Below are 15368 nucleotides of genomic sequence, written 5' to 3' on the forward strand. Positions count from 1 at the left end.
CCACATATCCAACATTCTCTGAAGCAATAGAATACTAAAAAGGGGTGATATATGTCATTCTCACAATACTCCTCTCTAGTGCTAACGACAGGAAAAATAAACAGGCGAAAAAATACATGTACCATTAAATTACTCAAAACTATGTTACATGAAAGCATACATTGGTCTCTAGCACTCTTAATAGCACTAATATAAATTTTTAAAAGTGTAGTATCCTCACTATCTTTTTGCAATGCTCTAATTGCTTGCTTACGTCACCAGCGCCGATCGAGATTTTCTCGCCAAGCTACAGCAGCATCCACATATGATTATTTTGTTTTACCACCCTATCACGTCGTATCGTTTAAGTCGTATTTTTTGTCAAAGCCTGGTTCGACAATGGTTCGTTATAAATATTGTATTGTAACAAAATGTACCAACAGAAACACCACTATTACTGCACCTTTTTAAGTATCCCTAAGGGAGAAAAATTACAAAGAAAAATGGTGTAATGCAATGGAAAGGGAAGGGAAAGTAAAAAAGAATACTGTTTCATAATTTCGAGATAAGTAAGTACTTTCATTTCTTCAATAGCATATTCAAAACTTAAAACTTACGATACACGGTAGATTGATGTGTTAAAGGAAAAAAGCGCACCGCCGGTTTTTCAGGAATAAAACCTTTAAAAATTCACGTTCAATATAGAGAAAATTTGAACCCTAGAGAATTTTTCCAATAAAAATTAAAATCATTTCGATTTTCATGAGAAAATCGCCTATCTCCTATATAGAGATTAGTGGTAAAATAAGTCTATTTACAAACGACAGCACTTTCTATTAGAGCACCCTTATCTCACGGCACTTCATAGGACCATATGTAGTGACCTAATCACCCTTAAATCATTGTGCGATTCTAATCTTCTCTGTCTCAACGTTTCTAAAACCAGTTTTATCATATAAAATTACATCGCAGCGTTTTTTATTAAATTACACCACGATTGACGTCGTTAGATCATTAAAATTCTTATGGTGGGTGCAAACGATACAGACTTCCATAAAATTCTATAGAATTTTGTCTGTACAAACTAGACAGTACAGACAAATGTCGGTGCGATCCAGAAGTCGGAGTATGCATTAAGTCTGCGTATTTATCGTAGCTAAGAAATTTAAATTGTATTTTCGAACAAAAAGTCTATACAGACATTCTATCCAAATGTTCGGGTGATATTTTTTACTCTGATTTCATAGTCTGTATGGATATCTGCACGAACAAAAGTCTGTATCGTGTGGACTCACCATTAGAACTTCTGTTGATAATTCCTTGAAATATGAGTTTTACGTATTGTCGGCTTATCTAGAAAAATAAGTTCCTCCTATTTTGCGCTGAGAACAGTTTCCAAAGAACTGTACTTATTCACCTACTTAACAATCTATTATGCCCTTATTGAATCGCTTCTCAGATACGCCTTTCCCTTGTAGGGTACGTGTGGTGCGACTCAATTTGAGCGAATCTTCAAACTACAAAAAAGAGCTGTTGGATATTTACCCGGACTAAACAGCAGGGCTCACTGCAGGGACTTCTTTAAAAAATTTAAAATTATGGCTCTTCCTTCCTTATTCATCTTTGAATCCGTTTGCCTAATTCCACTTAGAAACAAGGAGCACGACCTTTATGAACCTACTCCACTTTCAGAATTAGTTTATGGCTCAATATTTTATGATGCAAAAAATGCACAATCACTTGCTATTTGAAATCAAATCGATATGGACTTATGTACTAATTATTATTTATTAATATTACCTATAATTTTGTTACTGGTTTGTGGTTTTATTCTGTATATTTGAATTTTTTTTCTGTTTATATCTTTATATCGTTATTTTTATGTTTGTTTTCTAGTTTTTACAAGCTTTTGTCTACAAATTGTAATAATTTTTGGACTATAAAACATTTCTCTCTCTTCTCTCTCTATTTCTAGGAAGACGCACATACTATATAATATTCATTTGATTACTAACCACCACGTTCTAGCAATAAAACCCCCTCTCTAAATTGACCCGATCATAAAGTCTGGCTTTCCACTTCACCCCCAACTCTGTCCTCAATTAACGGTAAAGTGGTCCTGGTATCGCGTTCTATAATCGAAACCATGTGCAAATTCAAATTTATCATGCTACTAATCGTTATCGAGTTTAGGTACTTCGAATATATACGTTGTCGTTTTGCCGTTGTTCGCTATCGTTCTACGATTACCTAATATCATTCAATTGAAAGCAGCTATTCGACCACACGATATCCTCTATAAACTTTATTTAAGGTTTTCCGGAATACGGTGAATCTGAGTATGAGCTTGATTTTGAATTTTTAATAACGGATCTAGATTGGTACAAAAATAGATTTCTGGAAGTATTGGTTTCAAAAAGAAAACTATATGCAACTCATGAGTAACAGATACATACGAGGTTTGTTACTCAAGTTTTTAGTATGTATAATTTGATAAGGCTTCATAGTTTTTCAAAATATTCTCTATCGAGATCAAGGTATGCATTTGAACCATTTCACGATTGAGATACCTCCAAAACATGTAATTTGAACGCATCGACTACTTTTTCGGGTGTAGAAAAACATTGACCTCATTCAGGAAATCATTGGGTGCCAAATAAGGACTGTACGGCGGATAACTCATCATCCGATGTTTAGATTGTTCAAAAACGTTTTTGTTTGAAATTATGTGTGAGAGTTCGTGTCGTGTGGTGGTGAAAATTAATTCGTCTTCTGTGTTTGGTTTCCCTGACTGTTTGACAAATGCTGGTGTATGTGGATGACAAGTCCAATTATTTCGAAAAAACAAGCAACCATTTGTTCGAACTGCTTCGTGCGTGTACAACTTTTGTTGGATTTTATAGATGTCATTTGAACTTTTTTGAGTGATTGTCAAATTATGCGACATATCAGCATCGATGTTTTCTAACAAAATAGCCTATCAAGTAAGTTGTTACAAGAAAAGTTTTATGAAGAAATGAGAGTAATTATTGACCTGCTCAAAAATGTTGTACTTCAACAAGCGCAAGCTGTCCACGATTCTATTCCACGAAAAATGCAATTAAATCTTCATAGAAGGAAACAAAGTTCGACAGCATTAAGTTTCGTGGAAATAACTAAAATGATAAATTTATGAAATGAAAATACCCCTGAAGGGTTGCGACGAAAATTCTAGCGCATAGCCGTGGTAGAATTAGCTTGGCGGGACGGGGAAGCTGCTGCTTGAGTGACTGACTTTTTTGTATCGACACAAACAACAATGATTCTATATGAATTCGATTCAAATATAAACCTTTATTCAGCAAGACTTACCAAAGTTATTCAAGAATGTGTACTGAAAACAAATTTTCAATAGAAAACAACGACAGCACCCTTTGTCCTAACCGATTATTCAAAAAATTGATGTTAGAAAGGGGTTCACATATTAAAATCAACAGTTGGTATGCAAATGTACCCAGTACAGGGTACATACCCAGGGATATGATTAAAATTGGACAAATTCGTCTGCCGAAGAGATTGGCTTGATTACCAATAAAAAAAATAATAATTACTCTAATATATTCATCTCGGTTAGTCGATTGACCTAAAGTGATGTAGAAAATTGAGAGTTTATAAAATTAAGGGTCACAGCAATGCCTATTCATTAGAAACTAATAAATAATTTTGATGAAGAACATCATAATCAAATTATTAACAGCATGCGTATTGGAAATACATATTCATCAATTATAGAAACTAACAATTTCGGATCTTCACTCAACTTCTAATTATTCTTTTGTTAATTGTACCTTCTAACAAATTGTTTTCGCTCTGTAAAATAATGACGAACAAATTATTGAATCATTGAAATTATTTATACTTTTCATGTTTTATTTTTCATGGAATCTGACGATCTAAAATATGAGATGCAGTTGATGATGTCATCAAAATTTCATTATAATCCAGTATCAATAAAATTATTGTTATATCTATGAATCATTATTAATTGATAACTCTCATATAATTTGATTCGCATCTCTTGATTTCATTTCCGGAGAAATCTTACTTAAATCGATTTGATCTTTCAGAGCTTGAATTTAAATTTGAAATCGTCTTGGAAACTTTTATTTTTCGCAAGGTGGAAGTCTACATTTCCTTTACAAACTTTCATTTATCTGCCTTCGCGAACAAAGTATCCAAAAAAGATATTTTCCGAGATCACTCTCGATTGCAGCTTCCGCGTAGGATTTTTATGGAACAGTGGCGTTGCCACGCGCATATCTAAAACTTTATGCCTAGTCATCATTCTATTTAAAATTTATTGCTTCATTTTCCTAAACCCTGAAGCTTTATTTAATTATTTATTCATTCCTACTATGAAATTTTGGATGAATTGATATAAATTACTAACCAAACAAACATTGAAAGATATTGAGTATAAACACAATAATAATTTTAGGTTAAAAAATTGATCCGCGATGTTATTTTAAAGCATTTTCTCGTCTATTAATATCATAATATCACATATTCTGATTTCCTAACAGGTTCGAGAGATATCTTTTCTTTTAAGATACAGAAAAATCGAAAAGAATGAGACCATGTAAACAATGATAGAAGGGTTAGTGTCTAAGTTTTCCGATAAGTTTTAAAGCTCTGAATATACTGGTGAAAATTCAGATTCTAAACAAGAAACTTACTACTTATACGATTGGCATGTGTTCGTTGGTACAGCAGTTGAGTAAGTTGGATTTCTCAAATATCAAACAGGATTTCAGTTACAGTGGAACATAACACCTTTTATTGGTTTAAGTCGTAGAGGAGGAGATGACAAAAACACAGCTATACACGTTTAGCATCAAGGCTCCGACAAAACTGTAATACTTCGAAAAGGTTGAACAGTTTTTTATTTAGTTGTGTGGGTTAGTGAATATAGGCTAATATAAGAAATATTCGGAGATCTTTGCTCATTTTCAAATACTATTTCAATTTAGTGAGAAGAAATATTACTCATGTGCATACATACATTAATTATCAATTACTTTGATCTGTGTAGTCTCATATTCTCATCAGAGTAGAACTTCTGTGGTTTAGTATCAAATGAGCATTATGATTCTTGACTTCTATTTGACGAACCATTTTTTCATAATTTTGCAAATATTAGAACAAATGATAGGGAAACATATCTGGGCTATGAGGTGGTTGCATTGGAATTTCCTAAACAAGTACAGCCATTTTATAGAGCGATGAAAAATCGATTTACAATAAGAAAAACGGAATTTTAGAATGGAATTTCCATAAAAACTAATATTACTTCTGCCCTCTTTTTTACTGTAAATCGATTTTCAATCTCTCTTAAAAATGGCTGTAATTGTGTAGAAAATTCCAATGCAACCACCATATAGCCCAGATATTGCATTGTTTCACTAGCATTTATCTTAATGTTGCTATGGTTAGTGAAATAGGAGTCAACAATCATATTGTTGAGTGTTTCATATTGATACGTATATAAATTTGAGCTGTAACAGCAACTAGAAACTGTTTTAACGAAATATAACCTCCAATGCCACATATTAGATGTGTATTAAGTTGGTTCAATCGCACTATAAGTTCCACCACTAACACTATCTACTTCGAAAATATAGATGCTGAAATTAAGATTAATTACAAAACTTTTAATTGGATTTTTTACTTTGGTTACTAATTAGTAAACAAGTTTGTTAAAGCAAAATTCTGACAAACCGTAGATTAGCTTATCACCGACACTAGTTGGCTCGACAATATTATACAATACTTGAAAAACAACAAAAAACAACTTTGTCTACAGTGAAGCCATAGGAAACCCGAGTTAAAACAGATTATATTGAAATTCCAAATACTCATTAAAATCGAAGCTGATGCTCACAAAATATTTTACTCTATTGATTCATTAGACTAAACTCAATTTCCTGTTTGGTAGCGTAACTTCAATATTACCAATTATACAAAGAGAGTTTATACTTTGGAGTACATTCACTAAATCGAATACTAATTTTTTCAACTTCACTCCAATCCGTCCATCAGTAGTTGCAGTCACGGTTTTCCACACACAACATCAATTCATACCAAATTTCCAAATTTAGAGAGATGACCTCAGCGTTGATTTCATTCAATGAAAGCATTGTTATGGCCCGTGAAATTGTGCATAATTGTTGAATATCAAGTTTAATTTTTCACCAATTACAAGATAATAAGAAGTAACAATGTGTAAAAAACAAAAAATCAAATAATTAAACTTGATATTCTTATTGAATTTGACTAAAATTGTACGCTCACAAATTCGGCCGTATGCCACAAATTGCTCACGTGGAAGTCTCAAAACATTTGACTCTGCAGCAAATACATGGTTAATAAAACCACGGTAATTAAAGAAGAAAACAGTACATCAGCTTTCCTTCATTGTATTTGCTTCCAATACTTTGACCAAAATATGTTAAGTGGATATAAAACATATGTTGATAGTCCTTAGTTGTGAATGCATGAGGCAAGTTTTTGACGACTTTATAATCTTTACTGAATCATTTATGTTGCTCAAATAGTTCGCGATTAATTAGAGTCGTCGTAAAACTTCTTCATCATTTTTAATAATCCTGTAGCCATAATTCCATTGGACTTATTTCAATGATAGAAAGAAAATGTCAAGCTGCGGTGGTTTTATAGAATATAAAAGATCAAGGTTTTGTCAAACTACCGCTTCCATTAAAGAGGCCTGATCAGAATTACATAGAACTCTGATGAGTTACAAAAACCCACGAGACAACCATAAACCAAACGTAACTTAGGTATTTTCTTCAACAACTTTGTCCATAAATCGCGGCCAGACTTTCGTATCATGCCGGTGTCGGATGGTGGTGAGGTTAATTATGTAAGATTTGATGGGCGTGGGAACTCCAAATATGGAATATAAAATTGCGGAAGTAGCTGGGAGCGGAGCTATTCAATTGTGATTTTTTCTACAAATCTACAAATTGAAACTAAGATAATTTTTGAATCATGCAATATTACCTAACACATACATAGCCAAATTAGGCCCTTGTCCTGAGGTTCTGGGCTCGAATCTAAAATTAGAAGTGTAGAAAATTTTTGGAATTGGTTGGGTTAGGTTGGTTTAGTTAAGGTTAGATTAGGTCAGGTTAAATTAGGTTAGGTTGAATTAGGTTAGGTTAAGTTGGTTTAGGTTATACTAGTTTTAGGTACGCTGATAAAAAACTCGTTTTAGGTTTCAACTCTGAGTTATTTCAAGCAATTTATTCCCTGGGAAATAGTTGTCGCGGTCGTAATATTAAAATATGGTTTTTAAATAAACAAACCACCTTATGTGGGGATTGAAAATACCGAAGATATGCACATAATATTCCAGCTAATAACTTAAAGTAAAATAGTTTCTATAAAAATAATGAAAAACAATATACTTCTCGAAAGTATCATATAATAATCATTTAAAAGGTCAGCAACAAGAAAGAATGAAACAGATGTGGAAATATGTATTATGTAGCTAGAGAAATTTTAAAAATTCAATTAAAATAGAAATCTATAGGAAACACCTCTGTACTTGCGACGCTATCTCTTCTCCAAGGTTGATTTTCTTCCTTTTCTTGTCGATTTATCATATCATGTCCCTTTATGGAATAAAGTGACCCCAGCTCGACCGAAAGACGCACCATTCTCATTTGAGAGAATCTTATCTGCATTATTACTGAATGAAGAAAAAAGGTATTTTGATAATGTCTTTCCTGAATCTGTTTTTCTATTGAATATTGGAATCTTTCATACTCACGTAAGAAAATAATATTGTATGCAATGTTTCAATAAGAATAGTCTCTATAGCAAATGAGGAAAGCTTTGTACAAAATAGTAATATTTATCTCGAGACAGTTGAAGGAAATAATAAAATGCTACAGTCATAGTAATCATTTCAGCAAATATTTTTGATTCTTTTGGTTGCCGATTTCTCGGTGATTTGCATTCAAAGTGATCATAAAAGTGTATAATCTCGTTTGATTGCCAATTTGAAATTGGTGTCTCCATTAATTCATCAAAGTTACACCAATTTTTATTAGTTATTCAATATTTGTTATTATGCACAAATTATGTTCAGAAATTATCAACCTTTGGTGACAAATTGTGGGTAAATACAATGAAAATCTTGTGGATGAATGAGCTTCAATAATATGATTTGATTTTAGTTTAGAGTTGAGACCTGCGGACAGTTCCCAATGCAGTGTAACATCTATAGTTACATGACTGAAATTAGTTTTAGTGGATATCTAAGGGGTCAAACTTCAACCATTGCTTAACGACTTTCGGAAACTAACATCCTTCCTGTTCCCAAGAAATGATAGTGAAACTAAAAAGACTTTAATAAAACCTCGTATAAGTACAGTGAGATGAACGTTAGACTTAACAAAAGATTTGAATGTATATGTGATCTAGAAATTACGATATTTGTTGAATTGTGACAAATGAGCTATATTCAGGTAGGAAGTGACGGAGAATGAAAAAAATATGCACAAAATCAATAACGTTTACTTTCAATTTCTGAAGACGATAACTTGGTTATCGAAACGTGCATCAGACAGTGTAATTGTGAAGGTTGGTGTACTACAGCACACGTCTGGTGAATGAAGGGAACTATCACGTAAAACTTTGCAAAGTATATTACCACATGTGAATAGTTTATTAAGTTTATTAAGTTTAGATCAGCGACCCTATTTGTATTGTATCCGTATTAACCAGCTTCCGCGTATTCTTTGATGGGCTTACCAAAATTTTTTTGTCCCTTCTACTAAGCAGAAGTATTTTCACCAATAAATCTGTGAATGTTTTGGCCTGTCTGTGACCATTTGCCTTTCCCATTTCCCTCAACTTAACGTAACTTGAGCACTTCTTCAATTTGCTCGTAAAGAACCTCCAAACTCTTAGCAATTTCATCACCTTTCAGTCTGTTGTGTAGAGGAATCCATTGCAGTTTTACCATCTGTTCGCTAGCCATCCTATTGCATGTATTGTAGCATATCAGAATCCAATTTTATTCATTAGTCTCTCTTTGCGATTAACCTCACTGCATTTGTGCACATTAATGTGGTTATTATTTTGTGCAAACAACTGCATCGCATAAAGAATGACTAGTACGTTCCTAATAACAGTACCGTCTGTTTCAAGGAAAATATATGTCCTCCAAAATCTTGCGTCTGTTTACATGTACGCCAGCATCTTAACATCCAGATGATCTGATCAATTTCCTTCTGTAAAGAATCATCATAAGGATTCTCTCCGCTTGAGTTCTTGAGGTTCATGCCATATTGACAGTTTTGTTCATTGTGTATCTTTTATCTGGTAATGCGACACCTCTAGAGGTCGTACACCCAGAAGGAGAGGCCATAGCATCAGATTTCTAAGTTTATAGGGTTTTGTATTGAGTACAATCTCAATATTTATGGAATGACTGAGTGTACCAGGTCTTAACTAATTACAGAACTCTATGAGTGATTAGTAGATGGGCGAGGAAAAAGGGTTCATGGGTGATGATCAAAATATCATCGACGTAGCTCACTGAATTACACCACATTGTCTATTTTTCTGCTAGTAACTCCATAGTAACGGATAAAGAACGCCGTCTTGCAGGCAGCTTGACCTCAACCTCTGAACACATAAGATATCACAGCATTTGTATGTATAACATTTTAAGTAGTATACAAATGAATATTTTTGTTGTATTGTTGAAAACAAAATTAAACCATACATTTGTTTGAATAATGAAATCTTCGTATAATAAGATATCTACCAAAACGAACGATATATTTACTATAGGGATTTTATTGCAATGGTTTGTGTGAAACATTTGAGTACATGCTGTATATGCTGATAATAAAACTAACTTTGCTAATACTATAAAAATTTCGCTCTTATATAAAACTATTTCCTAACAGTCTTACAAAGATTTCCAGTCGATCCGAGTTATTGACATTGTTTTCGACATTAACTGCTGGGTTCATTTATCAACTAACTTACATTGTTACAATATAACTAGGTTTAGAGACGACGAATGCTCTTTACGGCTCAGCTATTGCAGGGAATTTATTAATTCTGGTGCCTGCCTGCATCCCAGGATCGAGGATTATTTGTTCCTCAGAAGTCTCGGGGAGATATTTCGAATATCTAGCGCTGCTACTCTCTGTTTGAAGTTATTCTCTAGAAGGAAGTTTAATTGTTTGAAAGTTTTTTATTACCAAAAAGCCAGGTGATTGCGACAGAGATACTTTTGTCATTGATCTTTTTTATGGGACGTTTGAGAAACACATAAAGTTACTATAAGGAAATTTATATATTAAAAAAGTTACAGGCAATTATCAGATTTCATCAATATTCGAAGAATAGATTGTATTTTATGAATATGAACTTAAAGATAGAGTGAAGTATTAGCGAATGAATAATTGAGTGAGATACAAGAAGTAAGAAATCAAGTGTGAGAGGGGTAACTCGCTGTATCTTAGAAAATGCTCCAGCTCTTCTTCAAAAGGCAAAACAAGAAGTACTGCCAGATTCGAGCCCCCTCAGTTGTAGCAGCCTAGAGTTGAGATATATATCAAAGCTTTGGATAATGGTCGAAGTAAACTTCATACCAGAAGTAGGTAAGAGGGACATTACGCATCCAAAGTCATTTAGATCAATATGTCCTGTATAGTTTTCACTTCAGATGAAGGAAACAGATGTCATAGGAGCCTACTCAAACTTTTTACTATTGTAAAAAGAATTCTTTGCGAGGTATTTCCGCTTCATTGGACACCTGAAAACGCTAAGTTTAACTGAGAATAGAAGATGGCAATTTTTCACAACTAGAGCTATCCTAGATCCTGAATTTTCTAAAAGGAATGAAATTAATTGATCATTTGATTCTTTGAGACGCAGAGTTTTTAACACCCTGAATTACATACATTCACATCTACATCTCATCGTATAGTTTTAATTCAACCTGCAGCACCAATAAACGTCTTGAAAATTATATTTTGCTCTTGTAAAACAGAGTGCGGTACAGCATGTGGTTACAGAAAGAATAGTTTGTATTGTTTGCCCGCTTGCATTGTATGCAGTGGAAGTGATTGTAAAAATTTCCCGCCACCAGAAGATAAAGTTGCAAGTTCATAAAATATTGTTGAAATTTAAATTTTTGTATTTTTTGTTAATAATGAAGCGAAACGTTTATTCCCATTTAATAATCATACATATTGTTTAAACGATATAAGTAATTATTTTCTCCCTCTAAATGGTTTCTTATTTTGATTAATATAAAAATAGGACAGAAACATTATCAAAATCGGAGCCGTTCCTGAGTTCGAAGATTGCCTGTTTCACTGCTTCATTGACGCGACAATTGTGTGGTTTGATAAGTTATTTCAGAAAATATATGACCAACTTAGTTTGACCATACTCTACTTAGGTCACAAAGTCAAAAAGTGCTATATTCCTGGAGAGACAATTGCAAACCTTTATAATTGTCATATCACAAGCCATCATCTTTATTTTATTTGAAGAAAATGGGTCCTGCGTATGTTACAGAGTTTTCAAAATTACTTTTTCTAGAGTTTACGACATTTTTTCAAAATCAAAATAAAATAGGATCGCAAAAACCTTGAAAAATGTTCTATCCGAATTTTGGCGAAAGTGAGGAATGAAAAACAAAGTTGTAGTATATCTTCTAATTTCACAGAAATATGGGAAATTCTCCAAGTAACTTATAATGAACATTTACATTTGAGGAACTATTTCATGGGACTAATTTAAAATTATTATGAAAGTAGTAAGTCCTTTTTGAAAATTTGAAAGAGCATCTACTTTCCATACTGTACTTTCGTGATAAAAATTGATATTTTTTGAGATTTTTCATGATTACTTTATCTGCTACTCTATATTGAAAGTGGACTGCAGCTTAGAAAAGACTCTCCTAAAAGTATATGAAACGGGCAAATGTGCATCATGTATTACTGGTCTATGCTAGTCTTCCAGAACTTGTAAACATAAAACGTAAATATTTATTTATTCCTAGAATTTTCAATAAAACGTCATAACCTTCACTTTGAATGCATGTTTGGAATGATGCAGGAAAAGTCCGTGTGTGAAGCTGAATATACAAAAATACGGGATGGTCCTACAATGGTGTTGAGTATTTTGAAACAAAGTGTGGATGGTTAGTGTAAGCATAAACAGAAATCTTAGACAGAAATCGGGATATTTTGGATGGATTCTGCAAGAAAACATTCATTTGGAATAATTACCCCACCACAGTCTTTCTGAACCTACAAAAGATGATAGAAATAATTTGTTGCATGAAATTTAAGAAATTCGATCGGTAGCGAATTTGGAAAATAAATCATCATTATTTCGTGAGAGCCCTGAAATTTTCCAAAGGCATCTGCTAACTTTAGATGGAAAGAATCTACCTTCACCGGGTACCAATACCAATTGTTAAAAAAAAAATAAACTGGTACTATGTAACAATATTTATGAAAAGATTTGATAGAATACACTTTGAATTGTTTGACTTTTTTTCTAATATTAGTTCAAAATGTAGATAAAAATGTTTTCTTTCGCATAACGCTAACATACGAGGTATAGAAATTTGTGGCAATTGAATGAAAGGTTTTAAACAGTTCGATGTAGCATTATTGGAAAACTGCGACTTGTAGGGGCGACAGATAAATATGTGGTGATAAATATGTGTGAATTTCATTGTAATTCATCATTTTTATCATTAAAACAATGATATTATCCATTTTCCATTGAAGTTCTGAGGATATTAGGTCTAAGGGGAATTATGCTGTTAACAAAAATGCGAAAATTGTGCCTTGAGCTACCCTATATTATGTAGTCCGCGTGTATGAAGCTGAATATACAGAAATATAAATTTATTTTCATTTCTAGGATGAAAGTGGAAAAGAAACATAAATTGAATTATACAATTTCTCGGGTGTCTTTCAAATTTAGTCTTTCTGTTGTAACTTTATTCAATATGTTTATAGATTTTATTATTTTGGATATGAACTGATTCTGGAAATACGACTCTTTGTCTTGTTAAACAAAAACTCCATGTAATTCCAGAACAAACAAAAGTTACAATATAGACTATCCGAATTTTATGCAGCATCGTAATTTAACATTCGACAATGGAAAACTACTCAGGAATGATATGATTGAAAACTTCAATGAATGAATTTTCCTCGATTTTTCAACCTTCCTTCACTCATAACATTTCCTTGAAAATAAAACGGAGATACAACATTTGTTAAATCTAGTAGGAATATACTATTATAGTTATATTTTATATGCTTTGGATTGATTCATATTTCAATTGAATTCAATTTGGAGCCCCAAAGATTGAATTTTTTAAATAATAATTTTGTATATTAGAAGCTCACATTTTCCCTTGGGAAAGTTGAATCCTGCATTTTTGTCCATGCACTACGTGTAAAGGAACTCAATCTATTAAAGCACAAAGGAATATTTAGCATAAGATATTGTTTCAAATACCAATTAATAAATCAGATACATATGAACAAGATGTACTTGTACTTGTTCACATTGATTTTCAAGACAAGTAATTACTGGTTATATTGAGTCATAACATTGATATCGAATACAGATGAACAAGATATACTCTTGTTTACCTTCATCGATTGTCGGAGTAATCATAGCGTCGACCAAGTAGGCCAATGCGCTCCAATATTTTTGAGCAGATTATTAGGTGGTGTAGGTTAGGCTCCATGGAAGTTAAGGTAGTGTGAAAAGTTATAAGACAATGAAATTACATTACATTTATTAAGGTGAAAATACAGTATAGCATAATAACTGTGAAAATTTCAATACAGCTTTACTTGAGTTCAACTTATTTTATCCCTGAAAACGTCTGTTTGTACATATACAAGAACCCAAAGAACAGAAAACTTTTTATGAGTATGTTTCTTTTATTTTTGGATACTTTTTTTGGAAGAGAGTTGTTGAATATGATTGGGTTACCTTCTTTGGAGCAATATTATAATAGGGTCATGTCATTTATATCTCATTAACTAGAAATATTGGGAATAATTATTGAAGAGAAGATTAATGAGAAGCAGAGAAGAATATTGCCAATACAAACGCGATTGACTGACTTCAATCACTTTTGTTGGTCCAAACCTTAGAAGTAAATATGATAAGAAGTAATAACTTTCCAACTTTCCATCCTTACAAATAGTAAATAAGAAAATTGCGAGATGACCACATTAACATGCTTAAAATCACGTTTGAAACGGAATTACATTTTTGCACAATTTTCAATTGATGGACTATATTGCTTTCTATCTCTGACTCCCCATGAGGTTGGACGAGGAAACACAAGTGCAAGAGTGTGGACGCTCCTCTCCCCTCGCTTTCACTCACCTCGTCCAACATTCGCTGCCAAAAGTGTCGGTTTTTTAGGCGCGAGTCAAAGGACGCGAAAGGGCGAGGCGAAGTGATCAACCACTGCTAGTTCACTTTACTGTTGATTGCTGCCTAGTAGTGCAATTCCCCACCTCCTCCGTTTCAATATTTTTTTAAATCAGTTGATTCTCTGACAGGTGTTTTGATAAAGTTGTTTTTATCTTCAGGTGAACAGTTTCCATTTTATCGCTGAGGACGATTATGTAAAAATCTATGAGTTATTCTTCCAGACAGAAAACAATAATTGCACTTTTCGAATATTTTTTGTGATTTGTTCAATTAGTGTACTGTATTGGATTGTTTTTCTTGTTTCTGCCTGAAACAAAATAATTGTACTTTTTACACTCCATTTACTTGGTACACTAAAGCGCGTTATTTGATGGATAAAATAAAGCAGAACATCTATCCACAATTATAAGGATTTGGATCTCTTGAATATCATGCAGGAAAAAATTAATCATTTGAAGAGAAAACGATGAATAGATTTATTCTCACAAAGATTATTTCTAAAATAAATCTTAATGTATTTGATGTGTACTATGTGAATCCGACTTTACGCTTCGTTAATTCTGAATATTTAACTGAACGATAGATACCTATCGGGATAGATTTCTAAATGTATGAATCCGCGCTGTGCAATTCGAGGTAATTGGTGTATGTCTGCCGCGTGTGTCCAATTCCATGTCCGCCGGTGTTCACTAAATTGATTCGACTGCTGGAAATCCGCTCGTCTGGAATAAAGCTCAATTATAGTACGTGAGCTTCTATTGAGCTAGTCGTATTGTAAGAGTAGCTCATGAAATTTCTCGCAATAATTATTTTTATATTCAGTTCAAGGGGTAGGTCTTTAGCACATGTGATTAAAAATGTATTAACGGACT

Source organism: Diorhabda carinulata, chromosome 10 (assembly GCF_026250575.1).
Source record: "Diorhabda carinulata isolate Delta chromosome 10, icDioCari1.1, whole genome shotgun sequence".
NCBI classification, from domain to species: Eukaryota; Metazoa; Arthropoda; class Insecta; order Coleoptera; family Chrysomelidae; genus Diorhabda; species Diorhabda carinulata.